Raw genomic sequence first — 15,011 nt, forward strand, 5'->3', positions numbered from 1 at the left:
CTCAATTCTCAATCCTCAACCCTTAATCCTCAGACTTCAAACATCAATATCCAACCCTCAGTCCTCGTCCTCAATCTACAACCCTCAACCCTGAGTCATCAATATTCAATCATCAATATTCAATCTTCAATACTCAATCCTCAATCCTCAATCCTCAATCCTCAATCTTCAATCCTCAATCCTCAATCCTCAATCTTCAATCCTCAATACTCAATCTGCAATCCTCAGTCCTCAAACCTCAATCCTCAATCCTCATTCTTCAATCCTCAATACTCAATCCTCAATCTTCAATCCTCAATACTAAATCTTCAATCCTCAATCCTCAATCCTCAATCCTCAATCCTCAATGTTCAACCCTCAATACTGAATCTTCGATCCTCAATCCTCAATCATCAATTCTGAATCCTCAATCCTCAATCCTCAGACCTCAAACATCAATATTCAACCCTCAGTCCTCGTCCTCAATCCACAACCCTCAATACTCAATCCTCAATCTTCAATCATCAATATTCAATCTTCAATCCTCAATTCTCAATCCTCAATCCTCAATCCTCAATCCTCAATCTTCAACCCTCAATCCTCAATCCTCAATCCTCAATCCTCAATCCTCAATCTGCAATCCACAGTACTCAATCTTCAATCCTCAATCCTCAATTCTCAATACTCAATACTCAATCCTCAATCGCCAATCCTCAATCCTCAATCCTCAATCCTCAATCCTCAATCCTCAATCCTCAATCGTGAATCCTCAATCTCCAATACTCAATCTTCAATCGTCAATACTCAATCTGCAATCCTCAATCCTCAAACCTCAACCCTCAATCTTCATTCTTCAATCCTCAATACACAATCCTCAACCTTCAATCCTCAATCCTCATCCTCAATCCTCAATCCTCAATCCTCATTCTTCAATCCTCAATACCCAATCCTCAATCTTCAATCCTCAATCCTCAATCCTCAATTCTCAATCCTCAATCCTCAATGTTCAACCCTCAATACTGAATCTTCAATCCTCAATCCTCAATCCTCAATCTTCAATCCTCAATACTCAATCTTCAATCCTCAATCCTCAATCCTCAATCCTCAATCCTCAATGTTCGACCCTCAATACTGAATCTTCAATCCTCAATCCTCAATCATCAATTCTCAATCCTCAATACTCAATGTTCAATCCTCAACCCTCAATCCTCAATCCTCAATCCTAGTCTTCAATCCTCAAACCGAATCCTCAACCTTCAATCCTCAGTCCTCAATCCTCAATCCTCAATCCTCAATCCTCAATCTACAATCCTCAATACCCAATCCTCAATCTTCAATCCTCAATCCTCAATCCCCATTTCTCAATCCTCAATCCTCAGACCTCAGTCCTCAATCCTCATTCTTCAATCCTCAGACCTCAATCCTCAATCTTCACTCCTCAATACTCAATCTGTAATCCTCAATCCTCAAACCTCAATCCTCAATCCTCATTCTTCAATCCTCAATACTCAATCCTCAATCTTCAATCCTCAATACTCAATCTTCAATCCTCAATCCTCAATCCTCAATCCTCAATCCTCAATCTTCAATACTCAATACTCAATCTTCAATCCTCAATCCTCAATCATCAATTCTCAATACTCAATCCTCAATCCTCAGACCTCAAACATCAATATTCAACCCTCAGTCCTCGTCCTCAATCCACAAACCTCAATACACAATCCTCAATCTTCAATCATCAATATTCAATCTTCAATCCTCAATCCTCAATCCTCAATCCTCAATCCTGAATCCTCAATTTTCAACCCTCAATCCTCAATCCTCAATCCTCAATCCTCAATCTTCAATCCTCAATACTCAATCCTCAATCCTCAATCCTCAATTCTCAATACTCAATATTCAATCCTCAATCGCCAATCCTGAATCCTCAATCTTCAATCCTCAACACTCAATCTTCAATCCCCAATCCTCAATTCTCAATCCTCAATCCTCAATGTTCAATCCTCAATACTCAATCTTCAATCCTCAATCCTCAATCCTCAATCCTCAATCCTCAAGCCTCATTCTTCAATCCTCAATACCCAATCCTCAATCTTCAATCCTCAATCCTCAATCCTCAATTCGCTATCCGCAATCCCCAATCCTCAGACCTCAGGTATCAATACTCAACCCTCAGTCCTTGTCCTCAATACACAACCCTCAATCATCAATCGTCAATCTTCATTCATCAATATTCATCCTTCAATCCTCTATCATCAATCCTCAATGTTCAATCCTCAATACCCAATCCTCAATCTTCAATCCTCAATCCTCAAGCGTCAATCCTCAATCCTCAATCCTCAATCCTCAATCTTCAATCCTCAATACTCAATCTTCAATCCTCAACCCTCAATCCTCAATCCTCAATCCTCAATCCTCAACCCTCAGTCCTCAGTCCTCATACCTCAATCTTCAATCCTCAATCCTCAATCCTCAATCTTCAATCCTCAATCCTCAATCCTCAATCTTCAATCCTCAGTACTCAATCTTCAATCCACAACCCTCAATCCTCAATCCTCAATCCTCATTCTTCAATCCTCAATACCCAATGCTCAATCTTCAATCCTCAATCCTCAATCCTCAATTCTCAATACCCAATCCACAATCTTCAATCCTCAATCCTCAATCCTCAATTCTCAATCCTCAATCCTCAGACCTCAGTCCTCAAACCTCAATCCTCAACCCTCAGCCCTCATCCTCAATCCTCAGTCCTCAATCCTCAATCCTCAGCCCTCAGTCCTCAAACCTCAATGCTCAATCCTCAATCCCCAATCCTCAATCCTCAATCCTCAATCATCAATCCTCAATCTTCAATACTCAATCCTCAATCCTCAATCCTCATTCCTCAATATTCAACACTCAACCCTCAACCATCAATTCTCAATACTCAACCATCAATCCTCAATACTCAATAGCACATCCTGAATTCTGATGGTTCAATACTCAATCCAGAATATTCAATAATCAAATCTCAAGCCTCAAGCATCAATTCTCAATCGTCAATCCTCAATCTCCAATACTCAATCCTCAATCCTCAATCCTCAATCGTCAATCCTCAATCTTCAACCCTCAATCCTCAATCCTCAATCCTCAATCCTCAATCCTCAATCTGCAATCCACAGTACTCAATCTTCAATCCTCAATCCTCAATTCTCAATACTCAATACTCAATCCTCAATCGCCAATCCTCAATCCTCAATCCTCAATCCTCAATGCTCAATTTCAATACTCAATCCTCAATTCTCAATCCTCAATACTCAATCTTTAATCTTCAGTCCTCAACCCTCACTCCTCAATCCTCAATCTTCAATCCTCAATCCTCAATCCTCAATCTTCAATCGTCAATACTCAATCTGCAATCCTCAATCCTCAAACCTCAATCCTCAATCCTCATTCTTCAATCCTCAATACCAAATCCTCAATCTTCAATCCTCAATCCTCAATCCTCAATTCTCAATCCTCAATCCTTAATCCGCAGACCTCAAACATCAATATCCAGCCCTCAGTCCTCGTCCTCAATCCACAACACTCAATCCTCAGTCCTCAATATTCAATCATCAATATTGAAACTTCTATCCTCAATCCTCAATACTCAATCCTCAATCCTCAATCTTCAACCCTCAATCCTCAATCCTCAATCCTCAATCCTCAATCTTCAATCCTCAATACTCAATCTTCAATCCTCAATCCTCAATCCTCAATCCTCAATCCTCATTCTTCAATCCTCAATACCCAATCCTCAATCTTCAATCCTCAATCCTCATCCTCAATCCTCAATCCTCAATCCTCATTCTTCAATCCTCAATACCCAATCCTCAATCTTCAATCCTCAGTCCTCAATCCTCAATCTTCAATCGTCAACACTCAATCTGCAATCCTCAATCCTCAATCCTCAGCCCTCAGTCCTCAAACCTCAATGCTCAATCCTCAATCCCCAATCCTCAATCCTCAATCCTCAATCATCAATCCTCAATCTTCAATACTCAATCCTCAATCCTCAATCCTCAATCCTCAATCCTCAATCGTAAATCCTCAATCTCCAATACTCAATCTTCAATCGTCAATACTCAATCTGCAATCCTCAATCCTCAAACCTCAACCCTCAGTCTTCATTCTTCAATCCTCAATACACAATCCTCAACCTTCAATCCTCAATCCTCATCCTCAATCCTCAATCCTCAATCCTCATTCTTCAATCCTCAATACCCAATCCTCAATCTTCAATCCTCAATCCTCAATCCTCAATTCTCAATCCTCAATCCTCAATGTTCAACCCTCAATACTGAATCTTCAATCCTCAATCCTCAATCCTCAATCTTCAATCCTCAATACTCAATCTTCAATCCTCAATCCTCAATCCTCAATCCTCAATCCTCAATGTTCGACCCTCAATACTGAATCTTCAATCCTCAATCCTCAATCATCAATTCTCAATCCTCAATACTCAATGTTCAATCCTCAACCCTCAATCCTCAATCCTCAATCCTAGTCTTCAATCCTCAAACCGAATCCTCAACCTTCAATCCTCAGTCCTCAATCCTCAATCCTCAATCCTCAATCCTCAATCTACAATCCTCAATACCCAATCCTCAATCTTCAATCCTCAATCCTCAATCCCCATTTCTCAATCCTCAATCCTCAGACCTCAGTCCTCAATCCTCATTCTTCAATCCTCAGACCTCAATCCTCAATCTTCACTCCTCAATACTCAATCTGTAATCCTCAATCCTCAAACCTCAATCCTCAATCCTCATTCTTCAATCCTCAATACTCAATCCTCAATCTTCAATCCTCAATACTCAATCTTCAATCCTCAATCCTCAATCCTCAATCCTCAATCCTCAATCTTCAATACTCGATACTCAATCTTCAATCCTCAATCCTCAATCCTCAATCATCAATTCTCAATCCTCAATCCTCAATCCTCAGACCTCAAACATCAATATTCAACCCTCAGTCCTCGTCCTCAATCCACAAACCTCAATACACAATCCTCAATCTTCAATCATCAATATTCAATCTTCAATCCTCAATCCTCAATCCTCAATCCTCAATCCTGAATCCTCAATTTTCAACCCTCAATCCTCAATCCTCAATCCTCAATCCTCAATCTTCAATCCTCAATACTCAATCCTCAATCCTCAATCCTCAATTCTCAATACTCAATATTCAATCCTCAATCGCCAATCCTGAATCCTCAATCTTCAATCCTCAACACTCAATCTTCAATCCCCAATCCTCAATTCTCAATCCTCAATCCTCAATGTTCAATCCTCAATACTCAATCTTCAATCCTCAATCCTCAATCCTCAATCCTCAATCCTCAAGCCTCATTCTTCAATCCTCAATACCCAATCCTCAATCTTCAATCCTCAATCCTCAATCCTCAATTCGCTATCCGCAATCCCCAATCCTCAGACCTCAGGTATCAATACTCAACCCTCAGTCCTTGTCCTCAATACACAACCCTCAATCATCAATCGTCAATCTTCATTCATCAATATTCATCCTTCAATCCTCTATCATCAATCCTCAATGTTCAATCCTCAATACCCAATCCTCAATCTTCAATCCTCAATCCTCAAGCGTCAATCCTCAATCCTCAATCCTCAATCCTCAATCTTCAATCCTCAATACTCAATCTTCAATCCTCAACCCTCAATCCTCAATCCTCAATCCTCAATCCTCAACCCTCAGTCCTCAGTCCTCATACCTCAATCTTCAATCCTCAATCCTCAATCCTCAATCTTCAATCCTCAATCCTCAATCCTCAATCTTCAATCCTCAGTACTCAATCTTCAATCCACAACCCTCAATCCTCAATCCTCAATCCTCATTCTTCAATCCTCAATACCCAATGCTCAATCTTCAATCCTCAATCCTCAATCCTCAATTCTCAATACCCAATCCACAATCTTCAATCCTCAATCCTCAATCCTCAATTCTCAATCCTCAATCCTCAGACCTCAGTCCTCAAACCTCAATCCTCAACCCTCAGCCCTCATCCTCAATCCTCAGTCCTCAATCCTCAATCCTCAGCCCTCAGTCCTCAAACCTCAATGCTCAATCCTCAATCCCCAATCCTCAATCCTCAATCCTCAATCATCAATCCTCAATCTTCAATACTCAATCCTCAATCCTCAATCCTCATTCCTCAATATTCAACACTCAACCCTCAACCATCAATTCTCAATACTCAACCATCAATCCTCAATACTCAATAGCACATCCTGAATTCTGATGGTTCAATACTCAATCCAGAATATTCAATAATCAAATCTCAAGCCTCAAGCATCAATTCTCAATCGTCAATCCTCAATCTCCAATACTCAATCCTCAATCCTCAATCCTCAATCGTCAATCCTCAATCTCCAATACTTAAACCTCAATCCTCAATCCTCAATCCTCAATACTCAACCCTCAATCCTAAATTCTCAATGCTCAATAGAATATCCTGAATTCTCAGGATTCTATACTCAAACCTCAATCCTCAACCCTCTGCCCTCATTCTCAATCCTCAATCGTCAATCCTCAATATTCAATCCCCAATACTCAATCTTCAATCCTCAATCCTCAATCCTCAATCCTCAATCCTCAATCCCCAGTCATAAATCCTCAATCTTCAATACTCAATCGTCAATCCTCAGTCATCAATCCTCAATCCTCAATCCTCGTTCCTCAAACCTCAATCCTCAACCATCAGTCCTCATCCTCAATTCTCAATTCTCAATCCTCAATCCTCAATCCTCAACCTTCTATCGCCAAAAATCAATCTCCATTCCTAGATCCTCAATCCCCAATCCTCAGTCCTTAATCCTCAATCTTCAATCCTCAATCGCCAGTCCTCAACCTTTAATCCTCTATGCTCAATCGTCAATCCTCAAGCCTCAGTCCTCAATCCTCAATCTTCAATCCTCAATACTCAATCTTCAATCCTCAACCCTCAATCCTCAATCCTCAATCCTCAATCCTCAACCCTCAGTCCTCAGTCCTCATACCTCAATCTTCAATCCTCAATCCTCAATCCTCAATCTTCAATCCTCAATCCTCAATCCTCAATCTTCAATCCTCAGTACTCAATCTTCAATCCAGAACCCTCAATCCTCAATCCTCAATCCTCATTCTTCAATCCTCAATACCCAATGCTCAATCTTCAATCCTCAATCCTCAATCCTCAATTCTCAATACCCAATCCACAATCTTCAATCCTCAATCCTCAATCCTCAATTCTCAATCCTCAATCCTCAGACCTCAGTCCTCAAACCTCAATCCTCAACCCTCAGCCCTCATCCTCAATCCTCAGTCCTCAATCCTCAATCCTCAGCCCTCAGTCCTCAAACCTCAATGCTCAATCCTCAATCCCCAATCCTCAATCCTCAATCCTCAATCATCAATCCTCAATCTTCAATACTCAATCCTCAATCCTCAATCCTCATTCCTCAATATTCAACACTCAACCCTCAACCATCAATTCTCAATACTCAACCATCAATCCTCAATACTCAATAGCACATCCTGAATTCTGATGGTTCAATACTCAATCCAGAATATTCAATAATCAAATCTCAAGCCTCAAGCATCAATTCTCAATCGTCAATCCTCAATCTCCAATACTCAATCCTCAATCCTCAATCCTCAATCGTCAATCCTCAATCTCCAATACTTAAACCTCAATCCTCAATCCTCAATCCTCAATACTCAACCCTCAATCCTAAATTCTCAATGCTCAATAGAATATCCTGAATTCTCAGGATTCTATACTCAAACCTCAATCCTCAACCCTCTGCCCTCATTCTCAATCCTCAATCGTCAATCCTCAATATTCAATCCCCAATACTCAATCTTCAATCCTCAATCCTCAATCCTCAATCCTCAATCCTCAATCCCCAGTCATAAATCCTCAATCTTCAATACTCAATCGTCAATCCTCAGTCATCAATCCTCAATCCTCAATCCTCGTTCCTCAAACCTCAATCCTCAACCATCAGTCCTCATCCTCAATTCTCAATTCTCAATCCTCAATCCTCAATCCTCAACCTTCTATCGCCAAAAATCAATCTCCATTCCTAGATCCTCAATCCCCAATCCTCAGTCCTTAATCCTCAATCTTCAATCCTCAATCGCCAGTCCTCAACCTTTAATCCTCTATGCTCAATCGTCAATCCTCAAGCCTCAGTCCTCAATCCTCAAACCTCAATCCTCAAACCACAATCCTCAACCGCCAATCCTCGTCCTCAATCCTCAACCCTCAATCCTCGATCCTCAATCTACAATCATCAATACTCAATCTTCAATCCTCAATACTCAATCCTCAATCGTCAATCCTCAATCCCCAATCCTCAATCTTCAATGCTCAATCCCCAATCCTCAATCCTCAATCCTCAATCCTCAATCTTCAATCCTCAATACTCAACCTTCAATCCTCAATCCTCAACCCTCAATCCTCAATCCTCAATCCTCAATCCTGAATCCTCAATCTTCAATCCTCAATACTCAATCTGCAATACTCAATCCTCAATCCTCAATCCTCAATCCTCATACTTCAATCCTCAATACACAATCCTCAATCTTCAACCCTCAGTCATCAATCATCAATTCTCAATCCTCAATCCTCAATCCTCAGGCCTCAAACATCAATATTCAACCCTCAGTCCTCGTCCTCAATCCACAAACCTCAATCCTCAAACCTCAATCCTCAACCGTCAGTCCTCGTCCTCAATCCTCAACACTCAACCCTCAATCCTCATTCTTCAATCATCAATACTCAATCTTCAATCCTCAATACTCAATCCTCAATCGTCAATACTCTATCCTCAATATTCAACACTCAACCCTCAACCATCAATCCTCAATACTCAACTATCAATCCTCAATACTCAATACTCAATAGAACATCCTGAATTCTGATGGTTCAATACTCAATCCAGAATATTCAATAATCAAATCTCAAGCCTCAAGCATCAATTCTCAACACTCAATCCTCAATACTCAGTCCTCTCTCTTCAATCCTACATCCTCAACCCTCAATCCTCAAGCGACAATCCTCAATATTCAATCCTCAATCCTCAATCCTCAATCATCAATCTTCAATCCTCAATACTCAATCTTCAATCCTCAATACTCAATCCTCAATCCTCAATCCTCAATCCTCAATCCTCAACCTTCAATCCTCAATCCTCAACCCTCAATCCTCAAACCTCAATCTTCAATCCTCAATACTCAATCTGCAACCCTCAATCCTCAAACCTCAATCCCCAATGCTCATCCTTCAATCCTCAGTACCCAATCCTCAATCTTCAATCCTCAATCCTCAATCCTCAATTCTCAATCCTCATTCCTTAATCCTCAGACCTCAAACATCAATATCCAACCCTCAGTCCTCGTCCTCAATCCACAACTCTCAATCTTCAGTCCTCAATATTCAATCATCAATATTCAATCTTCAATCCTCAATCCTCAATACTCAATCCTCAATCCTCAATCCTCAATCCTCAATCTTCAATCCTCAGTCCTCAATCCTCAATACTCAATCCTCAATACTCAATCCTCAATCTTCAATCCTCAATCCTCATTCTTCAATCCTCAATACCCAATCCTCAATCCTCAATCCTCAATCCTCAAACCTCAATCTTCAATCGTCAATACTCAATCTGCAATCCTCAATCCTCAAACCTCAATCCCCAATGCTCATTCTTCAATCCTCAATACCCAATCCTCAATATTCAATCCTCAATCCTCAATCCTCAATTCTCAATCCTCATTCCTTAATCCTCAGACCTCAAACATCAATATCCAACCCTCAGTCCTCGTCCTCAATCCACAACTCTCAATCCTCAGTCCTCAATATTCAATCATCAATATTCAATCTTCAATCCTCAATCCTCAATACTCAATCCTCAATCCTCAATCCTCAATCCTCAATCTTCAATCCTCAGTCCTCAATCCTCAATACTCAATCCTCAATACTCAATCCTCAATCTTCAATCCTCAATTCTCATTCTTCAAACCTCAATACCCAATCCTCAATCTTCAATCCTCAATCCTCATACTCAATCCTCAATCCTCAATCCTCATTCTTCAATCCTCAATACCCAATCCTCAATCTTCAATCCTCAATCCTCAATCCTCAATCCTCAATCTTCAATCCTCTTTCTTCAATCCTCAATACCCAATCCTCAATCTTCAATCCTCAATCCTCAATCCTCAATTCTCAATCCTCAATCCTCAGTCCTCAGTCCTCAAAGCTCAATCCTCAACCCTCAGCCGTAATCCTCCATCCTCAATCCTCAGTCCTCAATCCTCAATCTTCAATCCTCAATACTCAGTCTTCAATCCTCGATCCTGAATCCTCAATCCTCAATCCTCAATCCTCAGGCATCAATACTCAATCTTCAATACTCAATCCTCAATCCTCAATCCTCAATCCTCAATCCTCAACCCTCAATCCTCATTCCTCAAACCTCAATCCTCAACCCTCAGTCCTCATACTCAATTCTCAATTCTCAATCCTCAATCCTCAATCCTCAATCCTCAACCCTCAATCCTCAACCGTCAGTCCTCGTCCTCAATCCTCAACGCTTAATCCTCAATCCTCAATTTTCAATCATCAATACTCAATCTTCAATCCTCAATACTCAATCCTCAATCGTCAATCCTCAATCCCCAGTCCTCAATCTTCAATGCTCAATCCTCAATCCTCAATCCTCAATCCTCAATCCTCAATTTTCAGTCCTCAATACTCAATCTTCAATTCTCAACCTTCAATCCTCAATCCTCAATCCTCAATCCTCAGTACTCAATCCTCAATCCCCAATCTTCAATCCTCAATACTCAATCTTCAATCCTCAATCCTCAATCCTCAATCCTCAATCCTCAATCCTCAATCCTCAACCCTCAATACTCAATCTTCAATCCTCAATACTCAATCCTCAATCCTCAATCCTTAATCCTCAGTACTCAATCCTCAACACTCAATCTTCAATCCCCAATCCTCAATTCTCAATCCTCAATCCTCAATGTTCAATCCTCAATACTCAATCTTCAATCCTCAATGCTCAATCCTCAATCCTCAATCCTCATTCTTCAATCCTCAATACCCAATCCTCAATCTTCAATCCTCAATCCTCAATTCGCAATCCTCAATCCTCAATCCTCAGACCTCAAGTATCAATACTCAACCCTCAGTCCTTGTCCTCAATACACAACACTCAATCATCAATCGTCAATCTTCATTCATCAATATTCAACCTTCAATTCTCAATCCTCGATCCACAATGTTGAATCCTCAATCTTCAATCATCAATCCTCAAACGTCAATCCTCAATCCTCAATCCTCCATCCTCAATCTTCAATCCTCAATACTCAATCTTCAATCCTCAACCCTCAATCCTCAATCCTCAATCCTCAATCCTCAACCCTCAGTCCTCAACCCTCAGTCCTCACCCTCAATTCTCAATTCTTAATACTCAATCCTCAATTCTCAATCCTCAACCCTCAGCCCTCATCCTCAATCCTCAATCCTCAATCCTCAATCCTCAGACCTCAGTCCACAAACCTCAATGCTCAATCCTCAATCCCCAATCCTCAATCCTCAATCCTCAATCATCAATCCTCAATCTTCAATACTCAATCCTCAATCCTCAATCCTCAATCCTCAATGCTCAATCGTCAATCCTCAATCTCCAATACTCAATCCTCAATCCTAAATCGTCAATCCTCAATCCCCAATACTCAATCTTCAATGCTCAATCCTCAATCCTCAATCCTCAATCCTCAATCCTCAATATTCAATCCTCAATACTCAATCTGCAATCCTCAATCCTCAAACCTCAATCCTCAATCCTCATTCTTCAATCCTCAATACCCAATCCTCAATCCTCAATCCTCAATCCTCAATCCTCAATTCTCAATCCTCAATCCTTAATCCTCAGACCTCAAACATCAATATCCAACCCTCAGTCCTCGTCCTCAATCCACAACCCTCAATCCTGAGTCATCAATATTCAATCATCAATATTCAATCTTCAATCCTCAATCCTCAATCCTCAATCCTCAATCCTCATTCATCAATCCTCAGTCCTCAATCCTCAATCCTCAATCCTCGTCCCTCAAACCTCAATCCTCAACCCTCAGTCCTCATCCTAAATTCTCAATTTTCAATCCTCAATCCTCAATCCTCAATATTCAATCCCCAATAATCAATCTCCAATCCTAGATCCTCAATCCCCAATAATCAATCCTTAATCCTCAATCATCAATCCTCAATCGCCAGTCCTCAATTTTCAATCCTCAATCCTCAATACTCAATTTCAATACTCAATCCTCAATTCTCATTCCTCAATACTCAATCTTTAATCCTCAATCTTCAATCCTCAATCCTCAATACTCAATTTCAATACTCAATCCTCAATTCTCATTCCTCAATACTCAATCTTTAATCCTCAGTCCTCAATCCTCACTCCTCAATCCTCAATCTTCAATCCTCAATCCTGAATCCTCAATCTTCAATCGTCAATACTCAATCTGCAATCCTCAATCCTCAAACCTCAATCCTCAATCCTCATTCTTCAATCCTCAATACCAAATCCTCAATCTTCAATCCTCAATCCTCAATCCTCAATTCTCAATCCTCAATCCTTAATCCGCAGACATCAAACATCAATATCCAACCCTCAGTCCTCGTCCTCAATCCACAACACTCAATCCTCAGTCCTCAATATCCAATCATCAATATTCAATCTTCTATCCTCAATCCTCAATACTCAATCCTCATTCCTCAATCTTCAATCCTCAGACCTCAATCCTCAATCTTCACTCCTCAATACTCAATCTGTAATCCTCAATCCTCAAACCTCAATCCTCAATCCTCATCCTTCAATCCTCTATCCTCAATCCTCAATGTTCAATCCTCAATACCCAATCCTCAATCTTCAATCCTCAATCCTCAAGCGTCAATCCTCAATCCTCAATCCTCAATCCTCAATCTTCAATCCTCAATCCTCAATCCTCAATCTTCAATCCTCAGTACTCAATCTTCAATCCACAACCCTCAATCCTCAATCCTCAATCCTCATTCTTCAATCCTCAATACCCAATACTCAATCTTCAATCCTCAATCCTCAATCCTCAATTCTCAATCCTCAATCCTCAATCCTCAGACCTCACACATCAATACTCAACCCTCAGTCCTCGTCCTCAATCCACAACCCTCAATCCTCAATCCTCAATCTTCAATCATCAATATTCAATCTTCAGTCCACAATCCTCAATCCTCAATACTCAATCCTCAATCCTCAATGTTCAATCCGCAATACCCAATCCTCAATCTTCAATCCTCAATCCTCAATCCTCAATCCTCAATTCTCAATGCTCAATCCTCAATTCTCAGTCCTCAAACCTCAATCCTGAATCCACAATCCTGAATCCTCAATCTTCAGACCTCAGTACTCAACAATCAGTCGTCAATTCTCAATCCTCAATAGAATATCATCAATTCACACATTTCAATACTCAATACTCAATCTGCAATCTTCAAATCTCTATCCTCAAACATCAATACTCATCACTCAACCCTCAGCACTCAGTCCCCAATCCTCAATCTTCAATCCTCAGTAATCAATCCTCAATTCTCAATCCTCAATCCTCAATCCTCATCCTTCAATCCTCAATACCCAATCCTCAATCTTCAATCCTCAATCCTCATCGTCAATCCTCAATCCTCAATCCTCATTCTTCAATCCTCAATACCCAATCCTCAACCTTCAATCCTCAATCCTCAATCCTCAATTCTCAATCCTCAATCCTCAGTCCTCAGTCCTCAAACCTCAATCCTCAACCCTCAGCCCTCATCCTCAATCCTCAATCCTCAATCCTCATCCTCAGCCCTCAGTCCTCAAACCTCAATGCTCAATCCTCAATCCCCAATCCTCAATCCTCAATCCTCAATCACCAATCCTCAATCTTGAATACTCAATCCTCAATCCTCAATCCTCAATCCTCAATCCTCAATCGTCAATCCTCAATCTCCAATACTCAATCCTCAATCCTCAATCGTCAATCCTCAATCCCCAATCCTCAATCTTCAATCCTCAATACCCAATCCTCAATCTTCAATCCTCAATCCTCAATCCTCAATTCTCAATCCTCAACCCTTAATCCTCAGACTTCAAACATCAATATCCAACCCTCAGTCCTCGTCCTCAATCTACAACCCTCAACCCTGAGTCATCAATATTCAATCATCAATATTCAATCTTCAATACTCAATCCTCAATCCTCAATCCTCAATCCTCAGACCTCAAACATCAATATTCAACCCTCAGTCCTCGTCCTCAATCCACAACCCTCAATACTCAATCCTCAATCTTCAATCATCAATATTCAATCTTCAATCCTCAATTCTCAATCCTCAATCCTCAATCCTCAATCCTCAATCTTCAACCCTCAATCCTCAATCCTCAATCCTCAATCCTCAATCCTCAATCTGCAATCCACAGTACTCAATCTTCAATCCTCAATCCTCAATTCTCAATACTCAATACTCAATCCTCAATCGCCAATCCTCAATCCTCAATCCTCAATCCTCAATGCTCAATTTCAATACTCAATCCTCAATTCTCAATCCTCAATACTCAATCTTTAATCTTCAGTCCTCAACCCTCACTCCTCAATCCTCAATCTTCAATCCTCAATCCTCAATCCTCAATCTTCAATCGTCAATACTCAATCTGCAATCCTCAATCCTCAAACCTCAATCCTCAATCCTCATTCTTCAATCCTCAATACCAAATCCTCAATCTTCAATCCTCAATCCTCAATCCTCAATTCTCAATCCTCAATCCTTAATCCGCAGACCTCAAACATCAATATCCAGCCCTCAGTCCTCGTCCTCAATCCACAACACTCAATCCTCAGTCCTCAATATTCAATCATCAATATTGAAACTTCTATCCTCAATCCTCAATACTCAATCCTCAATCCTCAATCTTCAACCC

This window comes from Calliopsis andreniformis, unplaced genomic scaffold (genome assembly GCF_051401765.1).
Source record: "Calliopsis andreniformis isolate RMS-2024a unplaced genomic scaffold, iyCalAndr_principal scaffold0052, whole genome shotgun sequence".
Lineage (NCBI taxonomy): Eukaryota > Metazoa > Arthropoda > Insecta > Hymenoptera > Andrenidae > Calliopsis > Calliopsis andreniformis.